Source organism: Vicia villosa, linkage group LG3, assembly GCF_029867415.1.
Source record: "Vicia villosa cultivar HV-30 ecotype Madison, WI linkage group LG3, Vvil1.0, whole genome shotgun sequence".
Taxonomy (NCBI): domain Eukaryota; kingdom Viridiplantae; phylum Streptophyta; class Magnoliopsida; order Fabales; family Fabaceae; genus Vicia; species Vicia villosa.
This window is the reverse complement of record NC_081182.1, coordinates 70,568,142-70,582,373: the sequence shown is the minus strand read 5'-3', so window position 1 is coordinate 70,582,373 and position 14,232 is coordinate 70,568,142. Positions and strand designations below refer to the sequence as shown.

At 37.6% G+C, this 14,232-nt stretch overlaps 1 long non-coding RNA gene across 1 annotated transcript; it reads left to right on the top strand.

The window, feature by feature from the left end:
- The first annotated feature begins 4,955 nt into the window (after positions 1-4,955).
- LOC131656063 (uncharacterized) lies at positions 4,956-7,081 on the top strand. The gene is made up of 6 exons (XR_009299961.1): positions 4,956-5,310; positions 5,383-5,606; positions 5,803-5,969; positions 6,157-6,248; positions 6,420-6,629; positions 6,740-7,081. It is a non-coding gene; the product is annotated as an uncharacterized LOC131656063 (long non-coding RNA).
- The last annotated feature ends 7,151 nt before the right edge of the window (positions 7,082-14,232 follow it).

Below are 14,232 nucleotides of genomic sequence, written 5' to 3'. Positions count from 1 at the left end.
GCTAGAGGTAGGAGAATTGGATGAGTTACCATCCTGTGGATATATGTGTGCAGTGGAGGAGGGAGAAAAGAAGGGATGGGTGTGTCATCTAAAGTTTGAGTAGGATTAGGGGAGGGTGATGGAGAGGGAGGAATGACCTTAAAGGGAAAATATGACTCATAAAAGAGAACATTTCTGGAAAGAAAGATGACATGACTTGATAAATCATAAAGAATGAAGCCTTTAACACCCTCTTTATAGCCAAGAAACATAGATTTTCTGGCTTTAGAATCAAATTTAGTCCTATGTGCTTGGGTAGAAGTGGCATAACATAAGCAACCAAACACTTTTAAATGCATATAAGATGGAGGCTGTTTGTATAAGAGCTCATAAGGACTATGTGATTTTAGAAGAGGTGATGGCAACCTATTTATGATATGGATGGCATGTTGCACACAATAGTTCCACATAGAGAGAGGGACTTTAGAGTGAAAATGGAGAGACCTATCCACATTGAGAATGTGTTGGTGTTTTCTTTCTACCACACCATTCTGTTGTGGAGTCTCAGGACATGACTTATCGTGAAGGATGCCCTTGGAAGAAAGGAAGGGTGTTAATGGTAAGAATTCAGTTCCATGATCAGATCTTAGACACTTAAGGGAGGTACTAAATTGATTTTCAACATATGCAATAAAGTTGATTAGGCTAGTTGTGGTTTGGTCTTTGGTTTTAAGGAAAATTACCCAAGTGAATCTACTGAAATCATCTACTAAAGTTAAAAATTATTTTTGTCCTGAAATAGAAATTGTAGAGTAGGGACCCCATAAATCAGCATGCAACAATTGAAAAGGGGCAGTAGTATGGATATGACTATGAGGAAAAGAAAGTCGCTTTTGTTTAGCATAATGACACGAGTCACAGGGTGCCAAAATTGGCTTACAAGGAATAAAGGGAAAAATCCTAGATACATTTTGTAAACCTATAGCAGATATGTGGCCTAACCTGTAATGCCAAAGTTCAGAAGAGTTATTTTCAACATTATTACAAACAAAATTTTACGTATATGAATTAAGGATGTAGAGACCTTTGTGCAGATTAGCTATACCAATCAATTTCTTGGATATGTTCTGCATAATATGGCAGGTATTAGAAAAGAAAGATAAGTGACAATCATGGTCAGATATAAGTTTAGCTACAGAAATTAGATTAGCATGGAACGAAGGTATGTATAGAACATTGTGGATAGTGAGGGAGGGAGTGAGGGATATGCTGCCAGAAATGGAAGCAGTGATGTTAGTTCCATTAGGCAGAGTGACAGGAATGGGTGTGATGTGGTGGTGTGTGACAAAGGAAGCAAGGTGAAAGGTGATATGGTCTGTCACACCGGTATCAAGAATCCAAGGGATAAAGTGCTTACCAGTGTCAAGGGAGGAATTTGTGTGGAGAGCCAAAGGTGTGCTGATAAAGGAATTGGTGGTAGAAGGAGTTTTTGACTGTTGTTGAAGCTCTAAGATGCTGTGGTACTGCTCTTGCGTAAAACCAAACCCAGAATTTGTGGAATCTGCCGCAGGGGTTTCAGCAACATTTTTTGCAGAAGAGGGAACTCAGGGCTTAGTCTTGAAGCCTGGTGGATATCCATGCTTAACAAAGCATGTGTCAATTGTGTGGTTAGTGCGCCCACAATGAGTGCAGACACAGTTGGGGCGAGAGGAGGAAGGTTTATCCTTGGAATTGGGATTCCATGTCTTGTTTCCACCATGAGATTGAGTTGAGTTGATCTGTGATGTAGCCGTCGGAGCATTAGCATTATCAGTCACCAAATCAAGAGTGGCCGGCGGAGTCAGTTCACGTTCTTGTTGAATCACAATAGAGAACGCGCGATCAATGGTTGGGAGAGGCGTCATCATCATTATCTGTGACTTGGAGGACGGAATTTTTTTCATTCAAGCCCTTCAAGAAACGAATCACATAGTCTTCCTCTCGATGTTTCTTAAGAGAAGAGATAGCTCCACAGGTACATGGGATGGCACAAGAACAGGATAAAATTGGACGATAGGATTCTAACTCATCCCAAAAAACTTTCAATTGAGTGAAGTAATCAGAGATAGATAAAGTACCTTGCCGGAATTTGTACACGTCTTCTTGAATATCGGAGATACGGAAAACATCGCTTTGAGCAAATCTGGTGTGAAGGTTCATCCAAACACCAGAAGCAGTTTGAATCCAAAGAACAGATTTGGCTATGGATTCAGAAATAGAGCGAAAGATCCACGCAAGAACCATGGTATTGCATCTGATCCAAGGTGCGTGAAGGGGATCAGTAGGCAAAGGTTTGGGCAAAGATCCATCAACAAATTGGTGTTTGTTCTTGGAGATGAGAGCAATCTCCATAGAACGAGACCAAGAGTGATAATTGCTGGCGGTGAGAAGGGGAGAAACAAGAGAAGGCGCCGAATTCTCATTAGGGTGAAGATAATAGGGGTTTGTTGAATTCGTCGCAAAATCGGAGTAATTCGCAGCAACCATTGTTGAAAGAGAAGGTGAGAGATCAAAGTAGAAGAGGGGTAATCAATGGCTAGCGAAGCGTTTAGCTCTGGATACCATGTTAAGGTGCAAAACAGAGAAAAGAGAAAGGTAAAGAATCATTGTATTGATATGAATCTGTACTTACAAAGAGGAAAGAGCAGAAGCAAATATATACAACTTGTTCTTAACTGAAAGGCCTAAAAATAACAGTAGTAGTTACCAACAGTAAAAACTACTCACTAAGAAAGATAAATAGACCTAAAGAGATACAAGAATGAGCCAAAAGACAGAAAAGAGCCAAATATATTTAACAACTACTAAAATGAAATCTCTATTTTAATAAAATATTCACCTTATAATGAGACATTAATAGTTTTCTTTTATTTTTTTCCTTCATAAAATTAGATAAATACAAGCATAATTCTTTACTTTAAACTCCGATAATTTACATTTTTAAATACTTTAATTTTCTTACGTTGGATTTTGATTTGAATCCAAATCCTTAAAAATTTCCCTCATTAATCACTGAACAAACCTCAAGCAAATGGAATAAAAGCATTCTAAACTAGAAAAGATATAAAATTTTAAATTGTACAGTGCTATTTTGCTATTAGAAATGTTTAATATAAACACACAATTGATCTAATATATAGTGCACCTATGAGTTTTTTCGTTTGTTTGTATTTTTGTCTATTTTTTATTTATCAATAAACAAGTTATGAAAAATAGAAATATAGTGTGACATAGAGTGCTTAAATGACATAGCTCGTTCTACTTAACATCGTTCATATTGTTAAATGGAATTATAAATAAGTATGGAGTCAACAATGGCATTTATTCACAGTTGAATAGGCTCAATTATGTGTTTTAATAATTGAATTCTACCTAATTTTGCATGACATCAATGAATGACACTGTTATCTTGATTAGAAATTTGGCTTGGTCATACATTGGGTCAGTTTGTTTCAGCTTTAAAAAAATGGATTTTTTTTTTTGTATTTTTGAAAATAGATTTTCTAAAACCGTTTTTTAAAATATTACAATTTTTTTTATATTCGTTTTTTCTAAAATGAAACACTTAATTTGACATCCTATAACGTAAACATGCATAATTGAAGACCAAAACTTAGTCAAAATCATAATTTTTTTAAAAAGTTGTATTTCAAAAATGATTTTTATAAAAATCTATTTGAAATAGCTTCAAAATTAAGTGATTTTTTGAAATTTTGATATCCTAATTTTTTCCCATAAATACCTAAAATCACATTTTAAGAATAATTATTCAAGCAAAATTTTCATTTGAAGCTTTTATAAAAAGTTTCTTTGTAAAATGTGATGAGGATTTTATCTACAAAGACAATAACTTACTTTTGTGTTAGCAGTGTATGCAAAAACGAGAGTCAAGACGTAAAATCGTACGATTCTACGTTCCAAATCCATGCCGTCGTGCTGAGACTCTGTTGGAATCGGAATCCCCAAACTCGGAGAACTCGTACGAGTTGTGCAACAAAATCGTTCAGCGCTAAAAAGATTTGGCCGCCCCTTTTTTGTTTTTTTTTTAAAAACCCTAATTTTTTAAATGAATATGGATCCGGGTCGGGTTTAGTAGATATTTTAATTAAGAATATGAAGAGATTCGCTAAACAATGTATTAATTCTTTCTGTTCTCAACAAACTGTTCCAATTCCACCCATTAAAACTCTTTTATTCCACGTAAAATCTATGTCATTATTGCTATTATTTTTTGTCTGTTCGTTTTTTGACTAATCCATTCTTTCCTATAAATAAATATTATTTCTTATAATCAGGAGTTTTATTACAAAGAATCATTAATCCACTATAATAATAATTATTATTATTCACTATTGTATTACTATTAAAATGAATAATAATTATTTATTATTTATTATTCACTATAATTATTTATAATTTTTTATAAAGATTGTTTTCAATATGAATTAAGTTTTTTTTAATTTTTGTTATGAATTTATGGATATGATGGTGAATTTAAGATTTTTCTGGAACGTGTTTTCTTTATATATATGATTATTTTTAGACACGTGTATAAAATTATGCATATATAAATATATTTTTAATCAATAGTAGAATCTTACGTTCCGTGTTACGATTCTCGAGATACGATTTTTCAATCCTCTATCGTTTCCGTGTAAACTCTCGAGTTTTTAAACACTGGTTAGATGTGATGAGGAATATAGTTGTGGTGAGACCGGATCGATACTGAGTAAGTAGATCTTGATTCTTCATGTTAGTTATGTTATACTTAATCTTACCGCTCTTTTCATGCTGAATCTTACCGCTCTTTTCCTTGATCAGGATGATTTCTTACCACGGATAGCCACCCCATTCGAAGATATAGGGTATGTTATAACATCAAATTTACTACAAATTTTGTTATTATTGTATATAAGGCTAGAGTATATTGTCATTGTAATTTTAATATTGTTTTTTTGGATTGTTGAGAGAAAGCCTTTTAGGTATGGCTAAAGATTCCACAAAGAGCTTATGCAGAAATGTTAGTGTAAAATCAAAGTTTAAACGCAACGTATCCGTTTGGTTTTCCAGCATTTGTTTATACGGTTACTTTTAAAAATAAGCTTATATAACCTTTTTCGTTTGGCTTTTCATTTCTTAACACCGTTTCTACGCAGATTCGAAAGGTTTCCTCCAATTGTGAAAACAGAAGTGCCTGTAGATGGAAGGTTTGAGCATATAGTTCTTTCTTACAATGCTACACCAAATCATGCCATTATTTGGATAGAGAAAGAGGCTCAAAGGGCTTTAAATGTACAAAATCAATCAAATTCCACTAATTTGGAACTCTATTTAATATTTTGATGACATCTTTGCCAATTGCAGTTGATGCTGGAGAAAGATAATACCATGGAAGTACCAGGGAAGAAAATCATGGAGTGTTAGGAAACAATCGCCAGACACAACCAAGAGTACATAGCAGCATTACAAAGGGCGAAAATGTTACATGTTCCTCACGCTTTTAATCCACCGTCGCAATACGGACATTTTGATGATGATGATGATGGAGAGGAACAATTGTCTCTCATGTGTTTGATTTTGTTGGTCCAGTGAGTATTAATTAAATGTTGTGTATTTTTAATAATTTGTGATTCAGAATTGATTAGAATAACCTGTTATGTTTAAGTAAACTGGAGTTGTGTATGCAGTAGAATAACCAGTGAGTATTAATTAAAAGTTGTGTATTTTAACAAATCATAATACAGTTTTTTCCTTCAAGACAAATTGTTTCTTGTGTTTTTACAGTTGTTGTAACTTATAGCCCGAATCAAATTTGGAAAATGGAAGAATCAGTGCAAATTGGCATGGAATATAAACCAGTGGAGTTAATTAAATCGATAAGAACAAAGATTAAGTACTAAATCACTTGAACTAAACAGGTTAATTAATGTTTGAGCTTCCAGCTTTATAAGGTGAATGCTTTAGAAGGGGAATTTTCAATACAGAATTTGGTGGTTGAGTTGCCGCAGTATATGAAGTAGAAAATAGTTGATGAGTTTGTGCATAGACTAAGGAGTTTAAATTCTAATAGCACTGATAATGCTAAGCAACGAGATTAGTGTGCATAGAAACTAATCCTATGCTTATTTGGTTATGTAGAAAAATACTTATTTGGAGCAGCTGGAACTAGATATGCATAATAGACAATCTAGATTAATGGATGCCAGTGGGAACTCTCATTGTTGGTGATGGTAAGATGTTGTATCTATGGTCATTATACTTTTTAGTTGTTTTTCACATGCATTTGATTTTAATAATGGAAACTGGAATTTGATTTTCTAAATACAAAAGCAACATTTACATTCAACAACTGTAACAACAATTTTGTATAACATGTTTCAAGATATTTTGGGAAGTTTCAGATAATCCAGTGGACAAGAATAAGAGTTGGTGTGCGCTTTTGACCAGGCCAATTGGTGGAGATTGTTGTGGCAAAGGTGACTGTTCCTAAGAGGATTTGGCACCTTCAGCATGAAGTTGTTGTCGTCCCGTAATCTTGGTCGTTCTTATAGTTGTATGCAGCATAGAAAACTGATTTCGCATCCTTGCCGCTAAAGAATCTGAAATCTTAGGTAAGCCACTGGGAGCTGAGACAAATATTTATGAGTGATCTAAGTTTGTATTCAATTTGGCATTTGGAAGCTGCTTCAGCAATCCCCATGATAATGATATATGTTTGCAGGTTGGTTGTGTAGGTAGTGCCATGTAGGATCTTCATGGATGTCCATTATTTTGAATGAGCAAGCACTAAAATCTCTATGGAATGGTGTTGGATTATCCTCTGTCATGAAAAAACTAGCAGGCACTTCTCTTTAAAGTAATTTCAATGTAGCTTGTGGATTTTTGTGAGAATTGTGAGAAATGAATGCACAAATGCTAGCGGCCATGCAGCAAGTTTGCAAGAGCAAATTTCACATAATTATCCCTTGACAAATTATCGTGCACAACTTGAATTTCTGATTTGTGATACTCTTGTCATTGACAGTCATTTACCTGAATCGAAATAAACGGTGATACCTTGTATATACTTATTATGTTGTTTACTTTAGCAAACTGATTTGAAAACGTTTTACACTGAAGTAATTTGGTATTATATTATATTAGCCTTCAATGAGAAAATTGTGAAAATAAAAGGTTTTAAAAAAACAGTATCTGGTCTATGTTTCTAAAATATTGGAAATATTTTTATACTGAAAAATGTTGAAACATTATATCTGAATGAAGCCTTGCAAAATGTTGAAATATTTTTTTTAATAAGCCAAAATGTTGAAATATTAAGTCTGGTGAGCTTTTGCAAAGAAGAACGTGCTCTGATACAGAAAGGGCATTGGAACATGCTGATTAGTATGTACTCTAAAAACTTGCTTGAAATGAAAGCAGAGGCTCTTTTAATGGTTTGTACCTCATTCTTATAGTGTGCTCCAATATCACTAGAGCTTATATTATGTTTAATAGTATACATACCACACATAATATACATGTCATTTAGAATTTGTTCTATTTTACTATCATCCAAAAAAAAGTTGTAGCTTCTTGTTTTAAGCATAGTAAGTATTTTAGTAAAACTAAATTTTGATTATTTTTATTTTATATTTTAAAAATAAAAACTTGCGTTCAACACCAATACTCGTGCGAACACACGGGTTTAATAAATGAAAAGTTAAAATATATATTATTGATGTAAAACAAAATTGATAGAACAAGTTTTAAAAAAAATTGGTAAAACAATTTTGTTTTTCTAATATACACTTTTATTACATTTTAAAATAATTATATATATATATATATATATATATATATATATATATATATATATATATATATATATATATATATAAGAAAATATTGAAACCAATTTATTATATCTTTTAAAAATAATAAATTATTTTCGTTAGACAGTTTTGTCTTTTTTTCATTTTATTTTTTTGATTATTTTATTACATTTTGAAAACAAAAGCGTGTGTTCCACACCTGTATCGTGTGAACGCATGGGTAATCACATCAGTACCTTGTGAACGCACAGTACCGTGTGAGCGCACGGATAACTATACCAAAATTCGTGAAAACGCATGGATTATTATATTTTTTTATACAAATAAAGAAAATAAACATAAAAATAATGTCTTAATCCAAACACGATATAAATGTTTTGTTTTTACCACAACTCTATTAAGAATAACATTTCATTTTTAGCTATTTTGCACAATTGTTTTTTCTCTAAGTGGATGTTTAATATTTTTCTATACATTCAATTATTATTTTTTCATAGGTACCAGACATTTTTCTATACATTCGTTTATTATTTTTTCACGGGTACCAGACATTTTTATATACATTCAATTATTATTTTTTCACGGGTACCAGACATTATTCTATACATTCAATTATCAATTTTTCACGGGTACCAGACATTTTTCTATACATATAATTATTATTTTTCACGGATACCAGATATTTTTTCTATTAAAAATATAGATCTGAAACAAATGGGCGTCCCGTACCAGAACCCGTGCGAACGCACGGGTTTGTTACTAGTAAATAAGTATGGAGTCAACAATGGCATTTATTCACAGTTGAATAGGCTCAATTATGTGTTTTAATAATTGAATTCTACCTAATTTTGCATGACATTAATGAATGACACTGTTATCTTGATTAGAAATTTGGCTTGGTCATACATTGGGTCAGTTTGTTTCAGCTTTAAAAAAATGGATTTTTTTTTTTGTATTTTTGAAAATAGATTTTCTAAAACCGTTTTTTAAAATATTACAATTTTTTTTATATTCGTTTTTTCTAAAATGAAACACTTAATTTGACATCCTATAACGTAAACATGCATAATTGAAAACCAAAACTTAGTCAAAATCATAATTTTTTTAAAAAGTTGTATTTCAAAAATGATTTTTATAAAAAACTACTTGAAATAGCTTCAATATTAAGTGATTTTTTGAAATTTTGATATCCTAATTTTTTCCCATAAATACCTAAAATCACATTTTAAGAATAATTATTCAAGCAAAATTTTCATTTGAAGCTTTTATAAAAAGTTTCTTTGTAAAAAAATTTTTCACAAAATTTGGTAACACTATAAAAGTCATTTTAAAAAAAAGCCAAAACAAACGGGCCCATAGTCAAACTCTTTTTAACAACTTATGTGTATATAATATATTTTTCATTCGTTAAAATAAAAAACATGTTTTAGTATGTACTAGTATATAGTATTAGTATAACTGCTTATTGTTGAAATTAATTAAATGATTAATCTAACACACTTAGATTAGTATAACCCTTAATATTAATTATTACATTAAATCCAACACACTACATTGTATTATACAAACCAATAGTAAGTTGTAGGTGTAGCATTCTGAAGTATTCAACACCACACCAAAATATTTTTATATTTTTTCCATTTCTATCATTTTGGCAAGATCTGTTGAACTCAAACATTACAAGAGGGTTTTTTTTTCTTTTACTTATAATGTTAATTGAACACTAAAATGTATCATTATAAATACTTAAATAATACAAAGAGAATGAAGATGAGAATATTATTATCTCACTAACTTGCATAAAATTAGTGGTTGTTATCTCACTAATTATGTTCACAGTTGTTATCATAAAATTAGTGGTTGTTATCACTAATTGGCATCTAGCTTTCTTTAAGCCATATATGTATCTGTTTAATCTATAAAGTAAATTTATATTTGAAAATTTTAGACTATGATGAATTTTTATGTAAACCTCTTCATCCAAGTTCCAGTGTAAAACGGTTATGTTTACATCTAACTATAGTCATTTTGACTATCAAAATGAAAGTTTCTAAATAATATATGCCTTTGGTTTGGTTGAAGTCCTTGGAAAATAAGCATGCTTTATACCTTTTAATAGTCCTATCGGCGAGAACTTTAATTTTGAAAATCCATTTAGTGCTAATGGGTCTTTTGTTAAGGAAAAGAGATGCTAAATCTCATGTGTTATTCTCTGTTAGGGATTTAAGCTCTTTCCCAACCGTAGGTTACCAATTAGGGTCACAACAATAACTATGGACTAAGAAATGGGTTTAGTTACAGAAGAAAGTTTAAGGTTGAAGCATATATGATTGAAAAAAAAGGTTATTGTAAGGGAGAACATTTTGAAGAAGGTAGAGGATGTTATCTGAACTGGAAGATGGGAAGATAGTTTGAGTAACTTGTAGAATAGTGTAGTGACGATCCTTGAATAGTTGTTGATCGTACCTGATCAGAAGAATCGTCAAGGCAGCGGAATCTGGCTTGGAGAGCAAGATGGGGGGGGGGGTACCTGCAAGGTTCTCCGATGCTTAAGTTAGTAGCTATCAGCGAATGAGGGTTGAGAGTGAAGAATGGAATACCTGACCCTCTAGTGAAAGAGGGTATTTATAGCCCCCAGCGCTGGGCCAAGGTTCCCTAATTGGGTCGAATCCAACTGGAGGCCCACGTGCTAGGGAACTGCCAGAACGTCCCGTGCTAGGGCTGAGTCAGCAGGAGACTCACGTTCTGGATGAGCATAGCGTAGGGTTCGGAGATGGTTGACCGAATCCTCGCTGCGTGACGCGTGGTCTTCGCGCGTGGATAACTCTTGACGGTTATCCAGTGAATGGGCCCAAATGACTTGGGCCTGCTCGGCTAGTGAGAAGAGCCGGGCCTGCTCGGCCCAGTCCAGAAGAGGAGCCCCCCAAGTCATTAGTCTTGTAAGGGTGATGACTTCAACCAGGAGGTTAGCCGAGCAATGGTTTTCGACGGTGGACTCCTCGCACGCTTAGGTTGACGGGGAGTGGAGTTTCTGCCAGTCATAAGACCGAATGGTGGTCGGACAGTGCCCATGGGAACCGGGGAGGCGGCTGTCCCTTGGTTTCCACTTGACACGTTTCGGTTACCGTTTGTCAGCGTGATTGACAGGTGGCAGCTGTGGAGACTGCCATTATTGCTGCGCCGTTTTTAGGCATGAAAGCTGGCTGCGCCCTTTGGGTTTCCCAAGTTGTTTCAGGACACGTGGCCTCTTTTTGTGGGTGGAGCCGCCTTGGGGTGTAGGCAATGATGGCGCCTCCTAGGCTGCCTAGGCCATCATGACACCCTTTGGCCTTCTTCTCCTATATAAGGAGTGAGGAGATCACTCATTTGTCACTTAACATTTTTCAAACCTTCAAGATTCGTTCACTGCTCTCCTCTTCGTCTCGTACATCTCTTCTCCGCTCCTTCAAGTAAGTTCCTCGCCTTCTTCTTGCTTTTATTTAAGTTTTATGTTTTAGCTTTGAGTGCGGCGGGCAGGATTGATGAGTGTGTCGAGCAAGGTTCATGAGTTTGCCGAGTAGTCCTAGGAGATCGTTATTTTTCCCATGCGTTTGCCGAGTGAGATTTGAGTGAGCGGGGCAAGAATAGTTGAATGAGACGAGCGAAGGAGATTGCATGCCTCAGTTAGGGTATGAGTTTGCCAGAGAGCTAGATGCACCTACCGTCCATCGCTGTACGTGGTGACTTTATTTTGCGGGTGCTTCTAATTTAGTTCGTCGGTATTCGATGGGAGGCGGAATTCTTTCCTCGTCTCTTTTCCTCGCCCTTTCACTTGACTTGCGGTGGAAGGGTGGATTTGACCAGTCGAATTCACTGTTTCCTCTGCTTTTCAGGTAAATGGCCGACGAGAACAAAGACGATGTCGTCTTCGACATATCAGACGGGGATGAAGCTGTTGGTTGCCCGCAGGACGAGGGCATTCCCGTCGTCGAGACTTTCCCGAGGAAACTTGAGGAATGGGTGGCCGTTGCTCCGAGGACGATTGCGTCGCGTTTCTCGACGCGTCCTAAGGAAGCCTTTAATGTCATCGAGGACCTTGACCAGGACGAGGAGCCTTCTTGGGGCGCTTTTGTGCCTAAATCTCATCAGAGGATCTGCTCGCAATTTCCTGGTCCTCGTTTCGCAATGTATGAGTTCGTCTTTAAGGAGGCTGGTCTCCGGCTTCCCTTCACTCATTTGCAACGGAGTATCTTCAGTTGGTTGCGCTTGTGCCCGTCTCAGCTTCATCCTAACGCCTTCGCGTTCCTAAGAGCCTTCGAAGTTGTATGTGGGTTCTTGGAGGTCAAAGCGACTCTGCCTCTTTTCTTTAGAGTGTTTCATTTGCAGAGGTTGCGCGATCCGGACGGCAAGTGGAGTTGGGTGTCCTTTAAGCAGCCGAAGAAGCTGTTCGCCATTTATCAGGACTCTATCAAGCATTTCAAGAGTCAGTATTTTATGGTCAAGCCGCTCACTCCTGAGGCCGAGAACCATTTGTTCGAGGAACGCGAGTATATTGAGGACGGGGTGAGGAGAGTGGGCCCATCTGCTCGGTTCCCGTTGGAGTGGCAGCCTGACCACCTCGAGCATGGGACCGACTATTACATCTTCCGGGATGAGGATCTCAATGAGCGCGATACGGGGGGGGGGGGGGGGGGGTATCAGCGGCTCGCTTCTTTCGTGGACGGGTTAAGACCGGCAGTATGTACATATCCCAACGGGGATCCCTTATTCGAGGAAGATGGAGGTCCTATGCTGGAGCCTCGGTATATCAACACAAAAGCTATCCTCGAGTGTGGGAGTTACGGGGATGCGATAATTTTGTTAGGTGAGATAACTATTTCTTGTTCGAACAATATCCTTTCGGTTATAACTCTTTATTTTGCAGGAAAAATGGCCGACCTGCATGACAAGATTGTGAAGATGAGGGCAAAGAACAAGGCGGCCGTCAAGCTGACCGTGAAGCGAACGCGGGTCGAGGAGGTCAAGGCGGCTGCTGGGTGCGCGCCTGATGGTGGCTCCCCTTCGTTAGTTGGGACGACTTCGGGAGGTTCTCCGGCCGGGAAAAAACAAAAGAACGAGGGGACACCCGAACTTCGCCCCCTTATCAACGACAACCCTTCCGAGGATGATATAGTGCTGCCCTCATGTACTCTGCACAGGGGGGTCTTCTCGAAGAGAAATGTGCTGCTGGAGCGCGAGGAGGTGAGGCATATAGTCAGGCGGGATCGGGTGGCCCGGGATAAGGACTTGTCCGAGGATCTTGAAGGGATGATGAGGGTGGCCGCCCTGGCCTTGGCCCTCAATGCCCAAAGGGTCTACCCTCAGAAGGATTATGATGCTCTGCAGACCAAATATGATGAGCTAGAGCACGAGTTTGAACAGTACAAGGATAAGTATGAGGTTCAGAGCGGCATTGTTGAAGACCTCTGTAAAGAGCAGAACAAGGTCAGGGCTTTGGAGGCCGAGGGAAAAAGGCTCCGTGAGCGAATTGCTGAGTTAGAGAGGTCTCATCTCCCTGCTGCCGAGGAAGATGAAGACGAGAAAGCCTTGGTGACCCGCTCCCAGCTTCTGGGTAAGGTGAGGGAGCTCGAGGTCGACTGTGTTGCCACCCTGGGGGTTGGATTTAAAGCCGCGGTGGATCAGCTGAAAGTCCTCAATCCGCGCTTGGTGACGAAAGGCATCGGTCCGTACAATAAGGTTGTGGACGGGCAGATTGAGTCAAATCCGGAGTTCGAAGACTGGGAAGATGAGCAGGAGCCCCAGGGTGAGGACAACGGTGCCGAGGAGGAGGATGGTGACGTCTGACCAGTTTCTTTTTGATAGTGGCCTGCGTGCCAATGTTTTGTGGCCTGCGTGCCAAAGTAAAGTTAGTTGGGCGATGCCCGGATAATTTTTTGTAATATTTGGATATCTCCGGTCAGTTTGGTCGGTTTTTAATACTATTCTGCGTTTATTTGTGCTTATCTGATTTTTATTGTCGAATATTTATGTTTGTGCTCGGCCGAGGTTTATAGCCCGGGCGTGTAGGGAACGGTCCGGGTGCGTAGAGCGGGTGTGCGCTATAAGCGAGCTCGAGGCCGCGGTCGGGGCCAGGTGCTCGCGGCGTGAACGATCCCATCGCGAGCTGGGGTTCTGTCGTGCAGGTACTTCCGTGGAGGGTCTGTGTGTAAGGCCCGCCGCGTAGTCGGCTTTGCCTCCTGATAGGGGTTATCCGACCGAAGCTGTCGTGGAGCATACGCGCTTGTACCATGGCGCGAGTCCTTGCCCAGCCTTTCCTCGTGTTCGCTACGAGCGGCCGGGTAGCGTTAGGTTGTTTCTAACTGTAATAGCGTCTGAGTTTTTCAGCGTTCCAAGGTCGAGCAAGTTTTTCGCCGAGAAGGTTCTC